The sequence below is a fragment of the Lissotriton helveticus genome, chromosome 3_1 (assembly GCF_964261635.1).
Source record: "Lissotriton helveticus chromosome 3_1, aLisHel1.1, whole genome shotgun sequence".
NCBI classification, from domain to species: domain Eukaryota; kingdom Metazoa; phylum Chordata; class Amphibia; order Caudata; family Salamandridae; genus Lissotriton; species Lissotriton helveticus.
The window spans coordinates 1,266,245,158-1,266,269,030 of record NC_136061.1 but is presented as its reverse complement, the minus strand read 5'-3'; the positions used below and the strand labels follow the sequence as shown (position 1 = coordinate 1,266,269,030).

Genomic DNA, 23,873 nt, shown 5'->3' with positions numbered 1-23,873 from the left:
TTCGTTGCCATATGTCGTATCTTGTTGGCTGCAGTCGGCGCATCAATCACAGGACAGCAGGTGGGTGCATATACTTCTTTTATTGATATCGCAGGAGCGCGTCGCAGCACGTCTGTCCTATGGTCAGTCCTGGTCTTCTCTGTTCACTTCCTGGCCCTACAGAATATGGTGTCCAGTGACCTGGTCACTGCCCTATAGGGTCCTAGTGCCCTATCGTCAGTTGTCGCCCTAAGGTCAAGCTACTACAATACGTGACACGTACATCACCTTTCCATTGTGCCTAATCCTCCCAGGCCTTCAAAAGGGACCTCAAAGTTCTCCTCTTCCAGAGACACCTCCAAAAGTAACTCACGTCCTCTTGCTATTTGTGAGGAAGACTTCCCACTACTGATAATTTCTACTTTCCATGACCATGGAAGTGCCTTCCCAGTGTATGCCTGTGATTGGAGGGTCTGCCTTTTTGCAGTATTTTCCATGTACTGGTGTTCGGTGCCCTTTTGTAACATTCACACACCACTCTGCCCTTGCAACACACGGCTGCTACCTCTCACATGTCTTTACCTTTGATACTTGCACAAGTGCCACCTTGCCCGCGTAACGCTTGTTCCTGAGCCTGAGTGTCTAGCACCTATTGCAGGACTATACCTCTAATTATACTCTGTTTTCTCTTATAACTGCACACTTGTCACTTTCATTTCCTCTTATGCACTTTTGACTACCCTCATGTATTTTGGTTGCTCACAATTTTTACTCAAGTATTTTGTTTGCTCACGATTGTCACTATTAACTTTACTACCTCATGTATTTTGGTTGCTCACAATCTTCACTCAAGTACTTTGTTTGCTCACGATTGTCACTATTACCTTTACTACCTCATGTATTTTTGGTTGCTCAGTTTTTACTACCTCATGTATTTTGTTTGCTCACAATTGTCACTATTACCTTATGTAAGTAACGTATGTTTTTGCAATCTGTTCTTTTGTAATGTTTCTCATTATGTTTCATTTCTGTTCCTAATGTGAAGCGCTCTGACGCCTTCGGGTAAAGTCCGCGCTATATAAAAATGCATAAATAAATACATAAATAATCACATGCTACATATTGTGAGCATTTTGTTCTCACTCATTGGTGTACGCTTCTACTCCTTACTGCTGCTTTATGTAGGTTCATGCGAATCATGCCATTATCGTGCACTACTGTTTCACCTCTTATTTATATATGAAGTAAAAACCACTCACACGTCGAAACATTTTTTCAGCTTGAAATGAGGTGCTTACAATTTACATAGACCATTATGTGGTTTAATTGGCGTATAACCATACACCTAGAAATGACCATCTAAGATTGCAGTTTTCATTTTGAAAGCATCCTGTATCATCACTCACCCAAGGTTTTGGAGATAATTGACCCCACGCGGGCACGAGTGGGTGGCCTGGCCTGTAGTCAAACCTTAAAAGAAGGGCAAACGAACAATGTTGTCATTTAAAAAAAATAAAACACCAAGAGTATGGGGGCGGAGGCACTAATCTGCATTAGTTAAGTGGATTTGCTATTGTTGTAAAGAACATAACGCGATGCTCAGCATATCGAGGCACTTATTTTGTCAACGGTCCGTACCTACTTTGCAACCTACGTGGCTCTGGTCTACCTGCTTGTAGCAAAGGGAGCGTGAGTATTTCTCTGTCCAGGAGCCCAGTGGGTCCGGCTTGTTGTGTGAGTAAGTGGAATATCAGGGGCAGTGTTTGCCTTGTTGGAACAGTTAACAGGCTGCGGCTGCAGCTGCGTGATAAGACTAGCAGGAAGTGAATGCCTGTAGAAGTGCAGTTGCGGGGAAGAGCACTGTAAACGCCCAGCGCAGCGCTTCTGTATGTCTTCATAGGGGGCTGGCGTGCATTTTTTGTAGGCACTGGCCCTGGAATCATGGGAGATGTAGTCTTTCCGAACCGCATGGTGTCTTGGTCTCTACGGTGGTTTGGAGAGAACATTTCCCTTTGTTATGGTGGCTTTTACAAATAAAAAGACAAAAAGAGTATCCACAGTGTGGACTCCTTCATGTTGGCTCCTCTACCAGCGCGCCACGTATGGGTGTGGTTCTTCTTGCCAAGGCTGAGAAATGATCACTAGTTTCTATCACATGGTTGTTGATTCTAACGTTAATCTTATAGTGTATGTTCTGGTTGATCAATCCTCATAAACCTGGTATCTATTTCTTCAAATTACCGATGGACGCGCGCAGCAATCATTGGAGTTTATGCCATGTTGCCATGGGGATCTAAAAAATTATGTGAAATGGCTAAAGCGTTAATTTTTTTAATGAGTAAAAGAGCCCTTAGAATGTTGTGAAATTTGGCTCTGGAGATACTGAGCTTGATTATGAGGTTTTTTGGTTATGACAGGTGGACGAACAGATGCTTAGTTGGTTCCATGGTATTTCATAGTTCAGTCCTCATTTGTGGGTTTTCAATTTGTAGACCAGTCTTTGCTACTTTTCTAGGAGTTTGTTGCTGATCGCAACTTGGGAGGTGAGTTTCTTATTTTAAGTCTTTCTTGCTCTAGTAAGAGTGTCGTTAGTCTTGTCGATGCCTTCCTGCATCTGATAGTACTCCTATGCTCACTTATGCGGATGTTGATTTACCTTGTTGCCTTTCCTATGTAGCGAAGACCACATGGACAGGTAATGACACATATCACATTACTGCTATTGCAGTTTGTATGTACCCACTGCTCGCAGGGGTAGGTAGGGCCAATTTCTATTGTTTTGAATTGTGTTGTTAAAGGGCATACTGAGCATTTCCCACAAGAGAAATGTCCTGTGACTGTGGGGAGATCCCAAAGCATAATTTGTTGTTCAGAATGTTTCCACCACGTGTTGCTGTGCACTAGTTTCTATCTGATGCTCATATTCCTTTTTAATTAAAACAGTGGTTTGTTGTGGTCAGCTGGTTGGAAGTGAGAATTTGCCAATGTTTATTCACAATCCTTTTGATGGTGTTGGAGGAAGAATTATAGGTGCTCACGAAAATGATTAAATTGTTGTCTTGCTTTGTTTTGGTCTCTAGGAGGGCATCTCTTGGGGCATTTGTTTCATGCTCTCTTTTGTGTCTTAGCAATAATCCTTTCTGGATATTCCTTTTCTTTCTGTTTTAATGAGTTTCTTGACTTTGTTCTTGTAGTCCAGGATATCGGAACAGTTTTGTGTGATTTCTAAGCACACCCACTGGATTATTCTCTCTGAGAGCGCAGAGGAGAGCACTGTTCAAGTGTAACAGACTTAAGATTAGTTGGTTTGGTGTACAAAGAGCTAATAAGCTTTCCATCTTTTGCCGTGATGTTGACATCTAGAAAGGAAACACAGGTTCTATTGGTTGTGATTTGTGAAGCTCCGAAATGAGTTTGTTTCTTTCATCCACACATTAAAGAGTTCAGTGATGGAATTATCTCCATGTCAAATGACCAGGATGTCATCAATATATGGCAGCCACAGACGTATTTGGTCGCTAAATGGGTTGTTGGTCCATATGTTCTCATTCTCGAACCAGCTCATGTAGAGGCAAGCAATACTTGGCACAAAAGGACTCCCCAGGGAAGTCACATGGTGTTGTAAATAGATTTGATCTTCAAAAGTGAAGACATTCTCAGTCAGTGCCATTTCTGCCAATTTCATTATCTATTGGATTGGGGCAACCCTTGTCCATTCTTGAGCAAGCAACAGCTTGGTAATTACTTGCAGGCTCTCCCCCTGCGAGATACTCCTATAGAGTGCCTCAACATCCAGGCATAACAGAGTTTCTGTTATAGGGTTGTATACTTCTTCTTTAAGTAGGTTCAGCAGATGTTTAATGTCCTTGATGTAGGGTCTTGTGTATGTTACAAGGGGTCTCAAGAACCAATCTGTATAATGCGAAAGTGGCTTAAGCACTGAACGTATGACTGTCACTATAGGTCTGCCTGGCGGGGGCATCCTGCCTTTGTGAATCTTTGGCATAGTGTAGAATTTGAGGCATCCTGGGCTCAGTAGTGGTAAGGAAGTCCAGTAAGTTTTTGGTGATCATGGCCTCAGCTACTAAATTCTTAATTGCATTTTGTAGACGACTAGTCAGATCAGTCTGCAGGGTCACATAGTTCCTTTCATCATGCAGAAGGTTAAGGCATGCCTTTCTGTCTTCTTTTCCTTGTATAACAATGTCACCCTGTTAGACTTGGCATCTTTTGGCGCGTTTCCCCTGAGTTTTTGCTTTCTGACCTCCCGCTTCTGACTCTGTTTTTGCTGGTGTAATGATTCTGCACACTTTCCTCACTGCTGATCAGTGGTAAAGTGCAAGTGCTCCTGTTGTAAAATGTGTTATGGATCGGTATTTCCATGATTGGCTTATTTGATTTATGTGTCAGTCCCTAGTAAAGTGCACTGCGTGTGCCAGGGTCTATAAATCAAATGCTGTTGGTGGGCTGCAGCACTGGATTGTGCCACCCATGCAAACAGCCCGGAAAGTGCAACTCTGCCCTACCCTTGCAGAGCCTGTGTGCAGCCTGGGGCTGCCATGTCGATTTGGCAAGTGCACACACTTGCCAGCCCCCAAGCCTTCCCTTTTCTACATGTGAGTCACCCCTAAGGTAGGCCCAAGGTACCCCCATGGGCAGAGTGCATTGTATGAGAAAGGTAGGACATGCCCTGGTGTGTGTGGCATGTCCTGATAGTGAATTACAGCCGAATTCGTTTTTCCCTATTGCAAGGCTACCTGTTCCCCTAGGCCAGGGTGGGCAGTTTGATTATAACATCCTATAATCCTAACTGACCCAGGGAACATGGTAGAAATTCGAGTTTATTATGCCTGAACTCAGAATGATAAAATACATCGTTTAGTGAAGTTGATTTTAACATTCTGTGTTTGAAAATACCACTTTTAGAAAGTAGGTATTTTTTGACCTAACCATCCAGCTTGCCTCTGCTGGCTTGTGTATTAGCTGTCTGGTTTGTGAGTGACGGGGGCTGGGGGAGTCTCCAGGAGACAGGGTGAGTCAGCACAGGGCTTAATAGACCTATCTGCACATAGATGGGTGGGAGGAGTAGCACCTGACTCTGAATGGGACTGGCCTGCCTTCCACAATGCTGGCTCCACCTCCTGTGGTGCGTCTGAGGACCCTGGCCCACACTGACAAAGGAGGAAGGTGCACACTGGCAGGATGCACCAAAAACTGGTGTGAACTAGGTCCAGGCCCCCCCCCCCCCCCGCCTTCAGAGGGCAAAGGAATTGCTGGTATAAATAATGGAGCCCAGACCCCAAGAATTTAGAACTCTTTTGGGATCAGGAAGACTGCCAAGAAGAAGAGCTGGCGCCGGAAAGTGCAACTCTGCCCTACCCTACCCTTGCAGAGCCTGTGCGCAGACTGGGGTTGCCATGTCGACTTGGCAAGTGCACACACTTGCCAACACCCAAACCTTTCCTTTTCTACATATGAGTCACCCCTACGGTAGGCCCAAGGTACCCCCATGGGCAGAGTGCATTGTATGAGAAAGGTAGGACATGCCCTGGTGTGTGTGTGGCATGTTCTGATAGTGAATTACAGCCTAATTCATTTTTCACTATTGCAAGGCTACCTGTTCCCCATAGGCCAGGGTGGGCAGTTTGATTATAACATCCTATAATCCTAACTGACCCAGGGAACATGGTAGAAATTCGAGTTTAGTATGCCTGAACTCAGAATGATAAAAATACATATTTTAGTGAAGTTGATTTTATCATTCTGTGTTTGAAAATACCACTTTTAGAAAGTAGGTATTTTTTGACCTAACCATCCAGCCTGCCTCTGCTGGCTTGTGTATTAGCTGTCTGGTTTGTGAGTGACGGGGGCTGGGGGAGTCTCCAGGAGACAGGGTGAGTCAGCAAAGGGCTTAATCGACCTATCTGCACATAGATGGGTGGGAGGAGTAGCACCTGGCTCTGAATGGGACTGTGCCTGCCTTCCACAATGCTGGCTCCACCTCCTGTGGTGCGTTTGAGGACCCTGGCCCACACTGACAAAGGAAGAAGGTGCACACTGGCAGGATGCACCAAAAACTGGTGTGAACTAGGTCCAGGCCCCCCTGCCTTCAGAGGATAAAGGAATTGCTGGTATAAATAATGGGGCCTAGACCACAAGAATTTAGAACTCTTTTGGGATCAGGAAGACTACCAAGAAGAAGAGCTGGCGAAGCTGTGAGGAGGAGCTACCACTTTGCTGTGTGCTTTGCTGTGTTGAAAAGTCTGCTCCGGAGGGCGACCGATTTCCTTTTAACACAGCATTACGAAGTATAAAGGTTAAAAAGTGGGAATTTGGATTCCCCGTTCAAGGGGGGGTTAATCCCCTAGGGGTTATTAACTGTTGTTGAAATTGAGAGTTTTAAGAAGAATACAGATATATTGTTCCCTTGTCCTGAAGAGGCCTATAGAAATTGTGGGCTGAAACGCGATGGCGTCGACAGACAATTGAGGAGTCCAATGATGTTTCATTTTTTTTATATGTTAGTTTGGGTGCTGATTGGGGATTAAGAGAGAGGTTTAATAACTCTGGCGCTAAGAGGACTACCTCATAGTGCATCACTTAGATTAAGGAGTGTGCACCAGTAGTTGTAGAAATTAGGGTTTGTGTTTAGATTGTATATTTTGAGTATATGTATTATAGTGATGTTATATCAGTGATGTTTGATGTTTTTTGTTATGAATTTTTGTGTCTTTGTATCCTACTGTCCTGCCGAATAGTATATGTATCTTACTGAATTGCTCTTAGTGACTTTTGAAAATAATTCATATCAGGGTAATTAATTGTGCCTTGAGTGTAAAATAAATGAGTGATTAATCCCTCCATAGCATTCTTTTGTTTATACATTTGGCCTACAGTGGCTGCTTCTGTCTTGGGCAGTGAAAGGACTGGACTGAACTTTTTGCAATCTATTTTTGTGAGTTTCTCCAAGGGTTTGAGGTAGAGCTTGCCCCCTGTTCAAGAAGTCTCAGGAACATCAAAGACTTCAAGATCAATGACATCCTTGGCATCTTTGGCATAGTTAGAATTGAGGCATCCTGGGCTCAGTAGTCATAGGGAAGTCCAGTAAGTTTTTGGTGATCATGGCCTCAGCTACTAAATTCTTAATTGCATTTTGCAGACTACTAGTCAGATCAGTCTGCAGGGTCACATAGTTCCTTTCATCATGCAGGAGGTTAAGGCATGCCTTTCTGTCTTCTTTTCCTTGTATAACAATGGCACCCTGTTAGACTTGGCATCTTTTGGCGCGTTTCCCCTGAGTTTTTGCTTTCTGACCTCCCGCTTGTGACTCTGTTTTTGCTGGTGTAATGATTCTGCGCACCTTCCTCACTGCTGATCAGTGGTAAAGTGCAAGTGCTCCTGTTGTAAAATGTGTTATGGATCGGTATTTCCATAATTGGCTTATTTGATTTATGTGTCAGTCCCTAGTGAAGTGCACTGCGATTGCTAGGGCCTATAAATCAAATGCTGTTGGTGGGATGCAGCACTGGATTGTGCCACCTATGCAAACAGCCCGGAAAGTGCAACTCTGCCCTACCCTTGCAGAGCCTGTGCGCAGACTGGGGTTGCCATGTCGACTTGGCAAGTGCACACACTTGCCAACACCCAAACCTTTCCTTTTCTACATATGAGTCACCCCTAAGGTAGGCCCAAGGTACCCCCATGGGCAGAGTGCATTGTATGAGAAAGGTAGGACATGCCCTGGTGTGTGTGTGGCATGTCCTGATAGTGAATTACAGCCTAATTCATTTTTCACTATTGCAAGGCTACCTGTTCCCCATAGGCCAGGGTGGGCAGTTTGATTATAACATCCTATAATCCTAACTGACCCAGGGAACATGGTAGAAATTCGAGTTTAGTATGCCTGAACTCAGAATGATAAAAATACATCTTTTAGTGAAGTTGATTTTAACATTCTGTGTTTGAAAATACCACTTTTAGAAAGTAGGTATTTTTTGACCTAACCATCCAGCCTGCCTCTGCTGGCTTGTGTATTAGCTGTCTGGTTTGTGAGTGACGGGGGCTGGGGGAGTCTCCAGGAGACAGGGTGAGTCAGCAAAGGGCTTAATCGACCTATCTGCACATAGATGGGTGGTAGGAGTAGCACCTGGCTCTGAATGGGACTGTGCCTGCCTTCCACAATGCTGGCTCCACCTCCTGTGGTGCGTTTGAGGACCCTGGCCCACACTGACAAAGGAAGAAGGTGCACACTGGCAGGATGCACCAAAAACTGGTGTGAACTAGGTCCAGGCCCCCCTGCCTTCAGAGGATAAAGGAATTGCTGTTATAAATAATGGGGCCTAGACCACAAGAATTTAGAACTCTTTTGGGATCAGGAAGACTGCCAAGAAGAAGAGCTGGCGAAGCTGTGAGGAGGAGCTACCACTTTGCTGTGTGCTTTGCTGTGTTGAAAAGTCTGCTCCGGAGGGCGACCGATTTCCTTTTAACACAGCATTACGAAGTATAAAGGTTAAAAAGTGGGAATTTGGATTCCCCGTTGAAGGGGGGGTTAATCCCCTAGGGGTTATTAACTGTTGTTGAAATTGAGTTTTAAGAAGAATACAGATATATTGTTCCCTTGTCCTGAAGAGGCCTATAGAAATTGTGGGCTGAAACGCGATGGCGTCGACAGACAATTGAGGAGTCCAATGATGTTTCATTTTTTTTATATGTTAGTTTGGGTGCTGATTGGGGATTAAGAGAGAGGTTTAATAACTCTGGCGCTAAGAGGACTACCTCATAGTGCATCACTTAGATTAAGGAGTGTGCACCAGTAGTTGTATAAATTAGGGTTTGTGTTTAGATTGTATATATTGAGTATATGTATTATAGTGATGTTATATCAGTGATGTTTGATGTTTTTTGTTATGAATTTTTGTGTCTTTGTATCCTACTGTCCTGCCGAATAGTATATGTATCTTACTGAATTGCTCTTAGTGACTTTTGAAAATAATTCATATCAGGGTAATTAATTGTGCCTTGAGTGTAAAATAAATGAGTGATTAATCCCTCCATAGCATTCTTTTGTTTATACATTTGGCCTACAGTGGCTGCTTCTGTCTTGGGCAGTGAAAGGACTGGACTGAACTTTTTGCAATCTACTTTTGTGAGTTTCTCCAAGGGTTTGAGGTAGAGCTTGCCCCCTGTTCAAGAAGTCTCAGGAACATGAAACACTTCAAGATCAATGACATCCTTGGCATCTTTGGCATAGTTAGAATTGAGGCATCCTGGGCTCAGTAGTCATAGGGAAGTCCAGTAAGTTTTTGGTGATCATGGCCTCAGCTACTAAATTCTTAATTGCATTTTGCAGACTACTAGTCAGATCAGTCTGCAGGGTCACATAGTTCCTTTCATCATGCAGGAGGTTCAGGCATGCCTTTCTGTCTTCTTTTCCTTGTATAACAATGGCACCCTGTTAGACTTGGCATCTTTTGGCGCGTTTCCCCTGAGTTTTTGCTTTCTGACCTCCCGCTTGTGACTCTGTTTTTGCTGGTGTAATGATTCTGCGCACTTTCCTCACGGCTGATCAGTGGTAAAGTGCAAGTGCTCCTGTTGTAAAATGTGTTATGGATCGGTATTTCCATAATTGGCTTATTTGATTTATGTGTCAGTCCCTAGTGAAGTGCACTGCGAGTGCCAGGGCCTATAAATCAAATGCTGTTGGTGGGATGCAGCACTGGATTGTGCCACCTATGCAAACAGCCCGGAAAGTGCAACTCTGCCCTACCCTTGCAGAGCCTGTGCGCAGACTGGGGTTGCCATGTCGACTTGGCAAGTGCACACACTTGCCAACACCCAAACCTTTCCTTTTCTACATATGAGTCACCCCTAAGGTAGGCCCAAGGTACCCCCATGGGCAGAGTGCATTGTATGAGAAAGGTAGGACATGCCCTGGTGTGTGTGTGGCATGTCCTGATAGTGAATTACAGCCTAATTCATTTTTCCCTATTGCAAGGCTACCTGTTCCCCATAGGCCAGGGTGGGCAGTTTGATTATAACATCCTATAATCCTAACTGACCCAGGGAACATGGTAGAAATTCGAGTTTAGTATGCCTGAACTCAGAATGATAAAAATACATCTTTTAGTGAAGTTGATTTTAACATTCTGTGTTTGAAAATACCACTTTTAGAAAGTAGGTATTTTTTGACCTAACCATCCAGCCTGCCTCTGCTGGCTTGTGTATTAGCTGTCTGGTTTGTGAGTGACGGGGGCTGGGGGAGTCTCCAGGAGACAGGGTGAGTCAGCAAAGGGCTTAATCGACCTATCTGCACATAGATGGGTGGGAGGAGTGGCACCTGGCTCTGAATGGGACTGTGCCTGCCTTCCACAATGCTGGCTCCACCTCCTGTGGTGCGTTTGAGGACCCTGGCCCACACTGACAAAGGAAGAAGGTGCACACTGGCAGGATGCACCAAAAACTGGTGTGAACTAGGTCCAGGCCCCCCTGCCTTCAGAGGATAAAGGAATTGCTGGTATAAATAATGGGGCCTAGACCACAAGAATTTAGAACTCTTTTGGGATCAGGAAGACTGCCAAGAAGAAGAGCTGGCGAAGCTGTGAGGAGGAGCTACCACTTTGCTGTGTGCTTTGCTGTGCTGAAAAGTCCGCTCCGGAGGGCGACCGATTTCCTTTTAACACAGCATTACGAAGTATAAAGGTTAAAAAGTGGGAATTTGGATTCCCCGTTCAAGGGGGGGGTTAATCCCCTAGGGGTTATTAACTGTTGTTGAAATTGAGAGTTTTAAGAAGAATACAGATATATTGTTCCCTTGTCCTGAAGAGGCCTATAGAAATTGTGGGCTGAAACGCGATGGCGTCGACAGACAATTGAGGAGTCCAATGATGTTTCATTTTTTTTATATGTTAGTTTGGGTGCTGATTGGGGATTAAGAGAGAGGTTTAATAACTCTGGCGCTAAGAGGACTACCTCATAGTGCATCACTTAGATTAAGGAGTGTGCACCAGTAGTTGTAGAAATTAGGGTTTGTGTTTAGATTGTATATATTGAGTATATGTATTATAGTGATGTTATATCAGTGATGTTTGATGTTTTTTGTTATGAATTTTTGTGTCTTTGTATCCTACTGTCCTGCCGAATAGTATATGTATCTTACTGAATTGCTCTTAGTGACTTTTGAAAATAATTCATATCAGGGTAATTAATTGTGCCTTGAGTGTAAAATAAATGAGTGATTAATCCCTCCATAGCATTCTTTTGTTTATACATTTGGCCTACAGTGGCTGCTTCTGTCTTGGGCAGTGAAAGGACTGGACTGAACTTTTTGTAATCTACTTTTGTGAGTTTCTCCAAGGGTTTGAGGTAGAGCTTGCCCCCTGTTCAAGAAGTCTCAGGAACATGAAAGACTTCAAGATCAATGACATCCTTGGCATCTTTGGCATAGTTAGAATTGAGGCATCCTGGGCTCAGTAGTCATAGGGAAGTCCAGTAAGTTTTTGGTGATCATGGCCTCAGCTACTAAATTCTTAATTGCATTTTGCAGACTACTAGTCAGATCAGTCTGCAGGGTCACATAGTTCCTTTCATCATGCAGGAGGTTAAGGCATGCCTTTCTGTCTTCTTTTCCTTGTATAACAATGGCACCCTGTTAGACTTGGCATCTTTTGGCGCGTTTCCCCTGAGTTTTTGCTTTCTGACCTCCCGCTTGTGACTCTGTTTTTGCTGGTGTAATGATTCTGCGCACCTTCCTCACTGCTGATCAGTGGTAAAGTGCAAGTGCTCCTGTTGTAAAATGTGTTATGGATCGGTATTTCCATAATTGGCTTATTTGATTTATGTGTCAGTCCCTAGTGAAGTGCACTGCGATTGCTAGGGCCTATAAATCAAATGCTGTTGGTGGGATGCAGCACTGGATTGTGCCACCTATGCAAACAGCCCGGAAAGTGCAACTCTGCCCTACCCTTGCAGAGCCTGTGCGCAGACTGGGGTTGCCATGTCGACTTGGCAAGTGCACACACTTGCCAACACCCAAACCTTTCCTTTTCTACATATGAGTCACCCCTAAGGTAGGCCCAAGGTACCCCCATGGGCAGAGTGCATTGTATGAGAAAGGTAGGACATGCCCTGGTGTGTGTGTGGCATGTCCTGATAGTGAATTACAGCCTAATTCATTTTTCACTATTGCAAGGCTACCTGTTCCCCATAGGCCAGGGTGGGCAGTTTGATTATAACATCCTATAATCCTAACTGACCCAGGGAACATGGTAGAAATTCGAGTTTAGTATGCCTGAACTCAGAATGATAAAAATACATCTTTTAGTGAAGTTGATTTTAACATTCTGTGTTTGAAAATACCACTTTTAGAAAGTAGGTATTTTTTGACCTAACCATCCAGCCTGCCTCTGCTGGCTTGTGTATTAGCTGTCTGGTTTGTGAGTGACGGGGGCTGGGGGAGTCTCCAGGAGACAGGGTGAGTCAGCAAAGGGCTTAATCGACCTATCTGCACATAGATGGGTGGGAGGAGTAGCACCTGGCTCTGAATGGGACTGTGCCTGCCTTCCACAATGCTGGCTCCACCTCCTGTGGTGCGTTTGAGGACCCTGGCCCACACTGACAAAGGAAGAAGGTGCACACTGGCAGGATGCACCAAAAACTGGTGTGAACTAGGTCCAGGCCCCCCTGCCTTCAGAGGATAAAGGAATTGCTGTTATAAATAATGGGGCCTAGACCACAAGAATTTAGAACTCTTTTGGGATCAGGAAGACTGCCAAGAAGAAGAGCTGGCGAAGCTGTGAGGAGGAGCTACCACTTTGCTGTGTGCTTTGCTGTGTTGAAAAGTCTGCTCCGGAGGGCGACCGATTTCCTTTTAACACAGCATTACGAAGTATAAAGGTTAAAAAGTGGGAATTTGGATTCCCCGTTGAAGGGGGGGTTAATCCCCTAGGGGTTATTAACTGTTGTTGAAATTGAGAGTTTTAAGAAGAATACAGATATATTGTTCCCTTGTCCTGAAGAGGCCTATAGAAATTGTGGGCTGAAACGCGATGGCGTCGACAGACAATTGAGGAGTCCAATGATGTTTCATTTTTTTTATATGTTAGTTTGGGTGCTGATTGGGGATTAAGAGAGAGGTTTAATAACTCTGGCGCTAAGAGGACTACCTCATAGTGCATCACTTAGATTAAGGAGTGTGCACCAGTAGTTGTAGAAATTAGGGTTTGTGTTTAGATTGTATATATTGAGTATATGTATTATAGTGATGTTATATCAGTGATGTTTGATGTTTTTTGTTATGAATTTTTGTGTCTTTGTATCCTACTGTCCTGCCGAATAGTATATGTATCTTACTGAATTGCTCTTAGTGACTTTTGAAAATAATTCATATCAGGGTAATTAATTGTGCCTTGAGTGTAAAATAAATGAGTGATTAATCCCTCCATAGCATTCTTTTGTTTATACATTTGGCCTACAGTGGCTGCTTGTGTCTTGGGCAGTGAAAGGACTGGACTGAACTTTTTGCAATCTACTTTTGTGAGTTTCTCCAAGGGTTTGAGGTAGAGCTTGCCCCCTGTTCAAGAAGTCTCAGGAACATGAAACACTTCAAGATCAATGACATCCTTGGCATCTTTGGCATAGTTAGAATTGAGGCATCCTGGGCTCAGTAGTCATAGGGAAGTCCAGTAAGTTTTTGGTGATCATGGCCTCAGCTACTAAATTCTTAATTGCATTTTGCAGACTACTAGTCAGATCAGTCTGCAGGGTCACATAGTTCCTTTCATCATGCAGGAGGTTAAGGCATGCCTTTCTGTCTTCTTTTCCTTGTATAACAATGGCACCCTGTTAGACTTGGCATCTTTTGGCGCGTTTCCCCTGAGTTTTTGCTTTCTGACCTCCCGCTTGTGACTCTGTTTTTGCTGGTGTAATGATTCTGCGCACTTTCCTCACGGCTGATCAGTGGTAAAGTGCAAGTGCTCCTGTTGTAAAATGTGTTATGGATCGGTATTTCCATAATTGGCTTATTTGATTTATGTGTCAGTCCCTAGTGAAGTGCACTGCGAGTGCCAGGGCCTATAAATCAAATGCTGTTGGTGGGATGCAGCAGGCAAGTGCACACACTTGCCAACACCCAAACCTTTCCTTTTCTACATATGAGTCACCCCTAAGGTAGGCCCAAGGTACCCCCATGGGCAGAGTGCATTGTATGAGAAAGGTAGGACATGCCCTGGTGTGTGTGTGGCATGTCCTGATAGTGAATTACAGCCTAATTCATTTTTCCCTATTGCAAGGCTACCTGTTCCCCATAGGCCAGGGTGGGCAGTTTGATTATAACATCCTATAATCCTAACTGACCCAGGGAACATGGTAGAAATTCGAGTTTAGTATGCCTGAACTCAGAATGATAAAAATACATCTTTTAGTGAAGTTGATTTTAACATTCTGTGTTTGAAAATACCACTTTTAGAAAGTAGGTATTTTTTGACCTAACCATCCAGCCTGCCTCTGCTGGCTTGTGTATTAGCTGTCTGGTTTGTGAGTGACGGGGGCTGGGGGAGTCTCCAGGAGACAGGGTGAGTCAGCAAAGGGCTTAATCGACCTATCTGCACATAGATGGGTGGGAGGAGTGGCACCTGGCTCTGAATGGGACTGTGCCTGCCTTCCACAATGCTGGCTCCACCTCCTGTGGTGCGTTTGAGGACCCTGGCCCACACTGACAAAGGAAGAAGGTGCACACTGGCAGGATGCACCAAAAACTGGTGTGAACTAGGTCCAGGCCCCCCTGCCTTCAGAGGATAAAGGAATTGCTGGTATAAATAATGGGGCCTAGACCACAAGAATTTAGAACTCTTTTGGGATCAGGAAGACTGCCAAGAAGAAGAGCTGGCGAAGCTGTGAGGAGGAGCTACCACTTTGCTGTGTGCTTTGCTGTGCTGAAAAGTCCGCTCCGGAGGGCGACCGATTTCCTTTTAACACAGCATTACGAAGTATAAAGGTTAAAAAGTGGGAATTTGGATTCCCCGTTCAAGGGGGGGGGTTAATCCCCTAGGGGTTATTAACTGTTGTTGAAATTGAGAGTTTTAAGAAGAATACAGATATATTGTTCCCTTGTCCTGAAGAGGCCTATAGAAATTGTGGGCTGAAACGCGATGGCGTCGACAGACAATTGAGGAGTCCAATGATGTTTCATTTTTTTTATATGTTAGTTTGGGTGCTGATTGGGGATTAAGAGAGAGGTTTAATAACTCTGGCGCTAAGAGGACTACCTCATAGTGCATCACTTAGATTAAGGAGTGTGCACCAGTAGTTGTAGAAATTAGGGTTTGTGTTTAGATTGTATATATTGAGTATATGTATTATAGTGATGTTATATCAGTGATGTTTGATGTTTTTTGTTATGAATTTTTGTGTCTTTGTATCCTACTGTCCTGCCGAATAGTATATGTATCTTACTGAATTGCTCTTAGTGACTTTTGAAAATAATTCATATCAGGGTAATTAATTGTGCCTTGAGTGTAAAATAAATGAGTGATTAATCCCTCCATAGCATTCTTTTGTTTATACATTTGGCCTACAGTGGCTGCTTCTGTCTTGGGCAGTGAAAGGACTGGACTGAACTTTTTGCAATCTACTTTTGTGAGTTTCTCCAAGGGTTTGAGGTAGAGCTTGCCCCCTGTTCAAGAAGTCTCAGGAACATGAAAGACTTCAAGATCAATGACATCCTTGGCATCTTTGGCATAGTTAGAATTGAGGCATCCTGGGCTCAGTAGTCATAGGGAAGTCCAGTAAGTTTTTGGTGATCATGGCCTCAGCTACTAAATTCTTAATTGCATTTTGCAGACTACTAGTCAGATCAGTCTGCAGGGTCACATAGTTCCTTTCATCATGCAGGAGGTTAAGGCATGCCTTTCTGTCTTCTTTTCCTTGTATAACAATGGCACCCTGTCAGACTTGGCATCTTTTGGCGCGTTTCCCCTGAGTTTTTGCTTTCTGACCTCCCGCTTGTGACTCTGTTTTTGCTGGTGTAATGATTCTGCGCACTTTCCTCACGGCTGATCAGTGGTAAAGTGCAAGTGCTCCTGTTGTAAAATGTGTTATGGATCGGTATTTCCATAATTGGCTTATTTGATTTATGTGTCAGTCCCTAGTGAAGTGCACTGCGAGTGCCAGGGCCTATAAATCAAATGCTGTTGGTGGGATGCAGCACTGGATTGTGCCACCTATGCAAACAGCCCGGAAAGTGCAACTCTGCCCTACCCTTGCAGAGCCTGTGCGCAGACTGGGGTTGCCATGTCGACTTGGCAAGTGCACACACTTGCCAACACCCAAACCTTTCCTTTTCTACATATGAGTCACCCCTAAGGTAGGCCCAAGGTACCCCCATGGGCAGAGTGCATTGTATGAGAAAGGTAGGACATGCCCTAGTGTGTGTGTGGCATGTCCTGATAGTGAATTACAGCCTAATTCATTTTTCACTATTGCAAGGCTACCTGTTCCCCATAGGCCAGGGTGGGCAGTTTGATTATAACATCCTATAATCCTAACTGACCCAGGGAACATGGTAGAAATTCGAGTTTAGTATGCCTGAACTCAGAATGATAAAAATACATCTTTTAGTGAAGTTGATTTTAACATTCTGTGTTTGAAAATACCACTTTTAGAAAGTAGGTATTTTTTGACCTAACCATCCAGCCTGCCTCTGCTGGCTTGTGTATTAGCTGTCTGGTTTGTGAGTGACGGGGGCTGGGGGAGTCTCCAGGAGACAGGGTGAGTCAGCAAAGGGCTTAATCGACCTATCTGCACATAGATGGGTGGGAGGAGTAGCACCTGGCTCTGAATGGGACTGTGCCTGCCTTCCACAATGCTGGCTCCACCTCCTGTGGTGCGTTTGAGGACCCTGGCCCACACTGACAAAGGAAGAAGGTGCACACTGGCAGGATGCACCAAAAACTGGTGTGAACTAGGTCCAGGCCCCCCTGCCTTCAGAGGATAAAGGAATTGCTGGTATAAATAATGGGGCCTAGACCACAAGAATTTAGAACTCTTTTGGGATCAGGAAGACTGCCAAGAAGAAGAGCTGGTGAAGCTGTGAGGAGGAGCTACCACTTTGCTGTGTGCTTTGCTGTGTTGAAAAGTCTGCTCCGGAGGGCGACCGATTTCCTTTTAACACAGCAGTACGAAGTATAAAGGTTAAAAAGTGGGACTTTGGATCTCCCCGTTGAAGGGGGGGGTTAATCCCCTAGGGGTTATGAACTGTTGTTGAAATTGAGAGTTCAGAGAAGAATACAGATATATTGTTCCCTTGTCCTGAAGAGGCCTATAGAAATTGTGGGCTGAAACGCGACTGTGTCGACAGACAATTGAGGAGTCCAATAATGTTTCATTTTTGGGATATGTTAGTTTGGGTGCTGATTAGGGAATAAGAGAGAGGTTTAATAACTCTGGCGCTAAGAGGACTACCTCATAGTGCATCATTTAGATTAAGGAATGTGCACCCGTAGTTGTAGATATTAGGGCTTGTGTTTAGATTGTATATATTGAATGTATGTTTTATAGTGATGTTATATCAGTGATGTATGTATTTGTTTATGTCGTATGTATATTAGTTTGATGTTATTTGTTATGAATTCTTGTGTCTTTGTATCCTACTGTCCTGCCAAATAGTATATGTATCTTACTGAATTGCTCTTAGTGACTTTTGAAAATAATTCATATCAGGGTAATTAATTGTGCCTGGAGTGCAAAATAAATGAGTGATTAATCCCTCCATAGCATTCTTTTCTTTATACATTTGGCCTACAGTGGCTGCTTCTGCATTGGGCAGTGAAAGGACTGGACTGAACTTTCTGCAATCTACTTTCATGAGTTTCTCCAAAGGCTTGAGGTAGAGCGTGCCCCCTGTTCAAGAAGTCTCAGGAACAGCAAATACTTCAAGATCAACGTCATCTACGATGCCGCTGCCGACACCGTGTCCTGAAGGCACCGCAGAGGGCACCACCGCAACGCCGCACCGCGACCTTGGTCTCACCGATGGCACCTGCTGATGCCGCCACCGAGCCGCTGCTCGCACCGCGACCTGTGGGCACCGCACTCTGCACCGCCTCAGTTCAAAACGATGCTGTGGTATCCCCGACGACGCTGCTCCACGCAGGACTTGACGCCGCTGCTTGCACTGTGGTTCGAAGGCACCGCTCGTAAAGTTACACTACACACCGCCCTTATCCCGCACCGCAGCCATTGCCGACGACAGTGCGTCAGCAACAATGACACTGCTGCTTGCACCGCGACCTGCCAGCACTGTGACGAGCACCACCTTTATCTCACACCACAACCCTGGTCTCACCGACCCTGCCATCTGATGCCGCCACCGAGCTGCTGCTCGCACCGCGACCTGAGGGCACCACACGCCGCACCGCTGCACTTTGCACTGCAGCACCCGACGCCTGCTGACGCCAGCACTCCTGACTGCACCAGAGAGGAGTTCGATCTGCAACTCGTGTGACTTCGAGTGCCCCGATGACTCCTGCGCCGACCTCCGGAACCGACGCCTTTGGACGCCGTTGATAGAGCGCGCAGGTCACCCGGCCAATAATTTCACCATACACGTACCGGGCCCATATACTTTTCAATTTATCATGTACATTAATCGGGTGACCTTACACTCTACTACCAGTAACCCTGGTTCCTTTCCTATATATTTCTATTGTACCCGACTTACCAATCCACCGTTACAGGTACCTATGATCACAATGGATCAGGGAGCTAGCTGGGAAAGAAAGGCAGACAACCAAATAACCACATTTATATTTCTTGTATTCGTAAATGACCACAAACTCAGGAAGTTTTAAAAGCTTTATCTATAATTCAGATTCAGCGAGCATACAGTTTATAACTAATAGGCAATCAATGATCAAGATAACAAAGAGCACATATCCATATAGAAAATATATCAGGGCAACCATTTATGCGTCTAAAGGAAGATAAGAAACAATAATATATGCTAAGCAGATTTTCAGGACTGGAACTCAAGAATGGATAACTATAAGTGGGCAATCTTAGACACACTAGAATTTTACTACTGGGAAATACTTCAAAGGTTGAATGAAAGTTTGGAAATCCTATACATCTATAGGAGGGGAAAAATGGAACACGCTATAGTTCTAGCAATATTTCTTCAAATCAGCTTTCAGGAGAAAATTATAAACCACATCTATATGTCATAAACAGTATGGAGAAAGGTGTATAAAGGACGGATAACATAGGAACATGCTAAGAGAAAAAATGTATGACTTTATATAGTAGATGCGAAAAGCATGGAAATTTAACATATGCAAAGGTATGTCTTTATTGAAGCAAAGACAGAAAATAGAAGGTGCAGTATAGACTTTTAGCACTATAATTACCTAGACTGGTGTGAAGACCAACCCTGGCCACGGGTCAGTTAAGGACAGGATAAACCCCAAGGAAGGACAGTCATCGACAGGACAGCAGGTGCAGAATGGACACCCCAGGACAGGACAGGAAACCCAGATTAGGATTAGGACAGGACCACCAAGGAACGACCAGCACCCGCAGTTTGGAAGCAACGCCTGCGCTCCACCCTTTCTGCAGCTATCGGCCAGAACCCCGATTGGGTTAGCGAACTCCCCAGCAAAGTGCTCCGCCAGCACTTAAGGTTTAGTAAAACCTCTTGAGTCTATGGTATATTTCGGACAAAGTGCTCCGCAGCGCTCTGTATTCAGTCACCTATTGAGTGCGTTGGGTCAGTGACAGGTCACCTATTCGGACAAGTCGGACAATTTCTCTAGCTAAACCTAGGCTAGTTATACTGTTTTCGGGTCAGTGTACCACCCCCAAATGTTGCAAGTGTAAGAATCCCCAATTTCGATTGGTCCTCAAGTAGGATAGGTCAACACACCAATCACATTAACTTTCTACAAGCCTCCATTTGCATTTTCTGGGACCGCCTAGCAAATTTGGGGTTCCCATGACGTGCTTTACAGAATACAATGGATAAATTACAATTGTTGCTAATGCAGAACAGTTAGCCGCTTCGGCTGGGTGAAGGTGCATCTTCCCAGGCACGTTTTGGCCGCGACCTCTGGTTGGCACCCATTCAATGTCACCGGCAGAAGACAGTCATGCGCCGTGGTGTACTTCAATATGGATTCCTGCGTGTCTCGCAGACCCTCAAGAACCTGGTATATGAAAAGTAAGCGAAAACAAATTAAAAACATAGAAATAAAGGAATTCACTATATACCATGAATAGCTACTCTATACCCCTTTACTTAAAATATACTATTGCGTGAGAGTTTTAATGCAAACAGACAATAACATAAAACATTTGCGCAAGCTTCACCATGTGAGTACACAGGCAGCCATTTTAAAAGCAAGTGCGCAAGCGCAAAGTTTCCCACCAGAACTGCAAGTACGTCACGTGAGTGTGACTAACGCATGCGCAGAAAGAAACCCGCCAAGCAGCGGTCATTTTTAGTTACGAACGTTATTGAGTTAGTAAACACATACGCAAGCGTCACTAGGAGACCCCAATGTCAGAATAAAGGGAAATTAATAAGACAAACAGGTTGAATTATATTGTTATAAGTTATTCGAGGTTCATGAATCCAAGCAAGTCGCGTAATATGCGAATCCTTGCTCCATCAATCCCCTCTTTGATGATATTTACTATCATCACAAACTAATGGAATCAGATGCCAACTTTTCCCACTTTGTTCATTTCAATCTCTTCCAACATTCGATTCAATTTTTCCTTAACTTCTTTGTTGGGGTGAGAATTTTTCACCCTTTTGTAAATCTGATTATTTAGTTCCTCTAATTCAAGTTCATCCACACTCCGTTTCACACCTCTCTTATTCACAGTGTACTTCTTTTGGTGTTTGCAACATTTGCAACAGACAAATATGAGGAATATGATGAAACCTATTATTCCAATTGGCATCAGTACCTTAAACAAGAAACTTTTACCTAAATTAGAAAACCAATGACCTACAGCGGAGAGACCATCAGTAAGTCTCTTGCAGGCACTATCAACCTCCAGTGGTTTGAGTTCCTTTTCCAAATTTGTAATGTTCTTCACATACTTTTTGATTTGCACACTTTTATCCGGTATGTAAGTTCAACAATGTTGCGCTTTCCACACCCGGCAGACTCCGCCCTCTTTTGCTAATAAGGTGTCAAGAGCAAGTCTGTTCTGTAAAACCATAGATCTGATCGCAACCATTTCGGTATTGACCAACAGAAATCCATGAGCTGTGTCAGTAGACAACAGATCCACTATTGTTGACAATTTGCAATTTCTGTGTGTGTTCAGAACCACTCCCACTCCAGGTATCAGTGCACTAAATATACTACCCATTATTTCCCCTACGCTTTCCCTTTTACTACGCACTAAGCCATTAGTGTTTTCACTGCTTCCAGCAATTTCATTCACATGGTATATTTTCGGGAAGACAATGCCAAAGTAGCAGCTTCCATACCAGTGAGCCGGCAATTTGAAATAAGCCTTGTTTCCACATATATAATAAATTCCGAGAAACACAGGTTCTGACCCATTTTTGAAACCCCATCCTCCAATTACCTTGTAATTGTGCTCACATTGACTGGAACCAATGAAAATGTTATTATAATAACTAGTCTTTTCGCGGTGAAGACAAAGTTTTCCCTTCCTCTCGAAATCCAGCAACAAAGCAGGACCAGCCCCACCATTTGAGGTGCTTTCCATGTTTCAACCCATTTAGGAGTTTTCTGTCTTTTATCATTTGCCTTTCTTTGGAAACTTTCCCTTCTTTTCTCTGCCATGTTTAGAAACATTTTCTCTTGTTCATGTAATGAACAGGTCAAGTTATCTCTGTGCGCTTCACCTAAATCTATGGTGCCTATAGTCAGAAAGTATTCTCCCATATAACGTGTAACGTCACTTTTAGTATGTACAGGATTCAGATATCCACGTATAGGAAGTTTAGAAAATATCACGTCTGAGTTAGAGTAGTAGTACTGTAACGGTCCTCTTTTGTAGAATAAGCTAGCTAAAATACTACATGAAATTCCATATGTCAGTGGCAGGTGATTATAAGTCACGCCTTCAGCTACAGAAGTAGGCAGTTTCATGCACACGTAACAGTCTTCTATTTCCATGGTTTCTACATAATGCACTAAAAGGTTTGCGAAAACATTTAAATGAGTCTGGTTCTTAATTCCGTGATAATGCAGTCCTTCCTCATCTGGTGCTTCTAAGTCTGATTTTGTTTGTCTAATGCTAAGTGCTTTTTCACGTCTTTCTACACTTCGTGTTGTCAGTTCTTCAGTGTCTTTTGTCACAGTCTGGGTAGGGTCAATATTAGTACTTTTGCTCATCATATAAGGAATGGTGAAAGTTAGTCCTATCCATAATATTAACACTAAGGCTACACTACACATACATACTTTGCAGCATGTTTTACAACAATTACCTCTAGGCCTTCCATTCACATTTGAATCAGACATTTCTGCTTAACAGACGTTTGGCAACCCCTCTTTGTAACTTTGCACAGGTAGCTTACACTGAGCAACTTCAGGTTGGTTCGTCTTCTTCAGCAGACTGATCAGTTGTCTGTTCTTCATCACTTTCGTCAGTTATATCAAGATCCTCAAATTCCTCCAATATCAAATAAGTCCATTCAGGATCTTGATATTTTTCGTTCAGTCTTTTTATTCGATCACTTCTTCTTTTGGAGCTTTCTCCAGCTTGCTCTGCTATACGGGAACTTTTCCTTCATTGCTCAAGTTTTTCTTCTACTGTTTTTAATCTCAGTCTCAGTCTCTTAATATATCTTGGTTCAATATTTTTCTTTTTCTTGAGTCTTTTAGCTGGCACTGTGGTTTGGCTTTCTTCTAACGCTCTTTTGTTCTCATTTGTTTGTGGCACTTCTGCTTCTTCCCTTCCTGTCTGACTAGTCCCAGGTCTTGTATCTATTTCTTCTGCCTGGTTACTAAGCTGGCCTTGTTCAGGTGTATACTGGATTTGACTTTTGGGCGTTTCAATTTCTGTGTCCCGAACACGTTCTTCTAATTCTATCTGGTCTGGTTCAAGCACTTCGAACCCTTGATTTTCTTCTGCTTGAACTTTTGCACTAGTTCTTGTCTGTCCCTTTTCAATCTCAGGAGTTTGTGGAGGTGTGTCGATCACTTGTTCTGTCCCTGTCTGATCTTCTTCTCCTTCAGATTTGACATGGATTTCGATAATCTGATTGTCTTCTCCTACTCCTGTCTCTTCCTCACTATTCCACTCTCTGTCTGCGTAGGTTTGACTTCTTGTTCTGATTGGGTCATCAGTTAGGTCGATTATGGGTATCCACTCATCTTGACTGGTGCTCGGTTGTTCGTCATCAGCTACTTCAGGACCAACGTCTGGAGACCCCTCAGCTGGACAACCTTCAGCGTCAGTTTTCTCGTCTCTGATCACCTTCTTGGTATGGCTGGCATGAATCCACTTTGGAACGCCGGCACACTTCACCGCTGTCGTGGTCACCAGTATCACTTGGCGTTGTCTTCCCCACTTCGGTGCAAGGCAATTTGAACGAGTATGCTTCTTGAGTACAACCCAATCGCCTGGAACCAATTTATGGACTGGAGTTGTTGGACTGGCGACGGCGTCTTCCCCAATCTGGTGAGAGATAGAACGCACTTGGTCACCCAGTTGCTTGCAGTACTCAAGTACCAAATCATCAGAAATGCTTATCAGTTTGTATCCTGGTACCCATGCTTGTCTCATCACTCTTCCCATCAGGATTTCATGGGGGCTCAGGCCTGTTTTTCGGTCTGGAATACTTCGGATTCCCATCAGAACAAGAGGTAAAGCCTCTATCCAATTCATGTTAGTAGACTCACACATCTTTCCTA

At 43.9% G+C, this 23,873-nt stretch overlaps 1 protein-coding gene and 1 long non-coding RNA gene across 2 annotated transcripts in view; one reads left to right on the top strand and one right to left on the bottom strand.

Annotated features, from left to right (window-relative positions):
- Positions 1 to 1,714, bottom strand: part of LOC144823421 (uncharacterized) — a 454,764-nt gene extending 453,050 nt beyond the window's left edge. The window contains exon 1 of the long non-coding RNA XR_013608789.1: positions 1,622 to 1,714. This is a non-coding gene — a long non-coding RNA (uncharacterized LOC144823421). The remainder of the gene's footprint in view (positions 1 to 1,621) is intronic.
- SIAE (sialic acid acetylesterase) overlaps positions 1 to 23,873 on the top strand; it is a 423,980-nt gene that overhangs the window by 128,531 nt on the left and 271,576 nt on the right. The gene's annotated exons all lie outside the window — the stretch shown is intronic.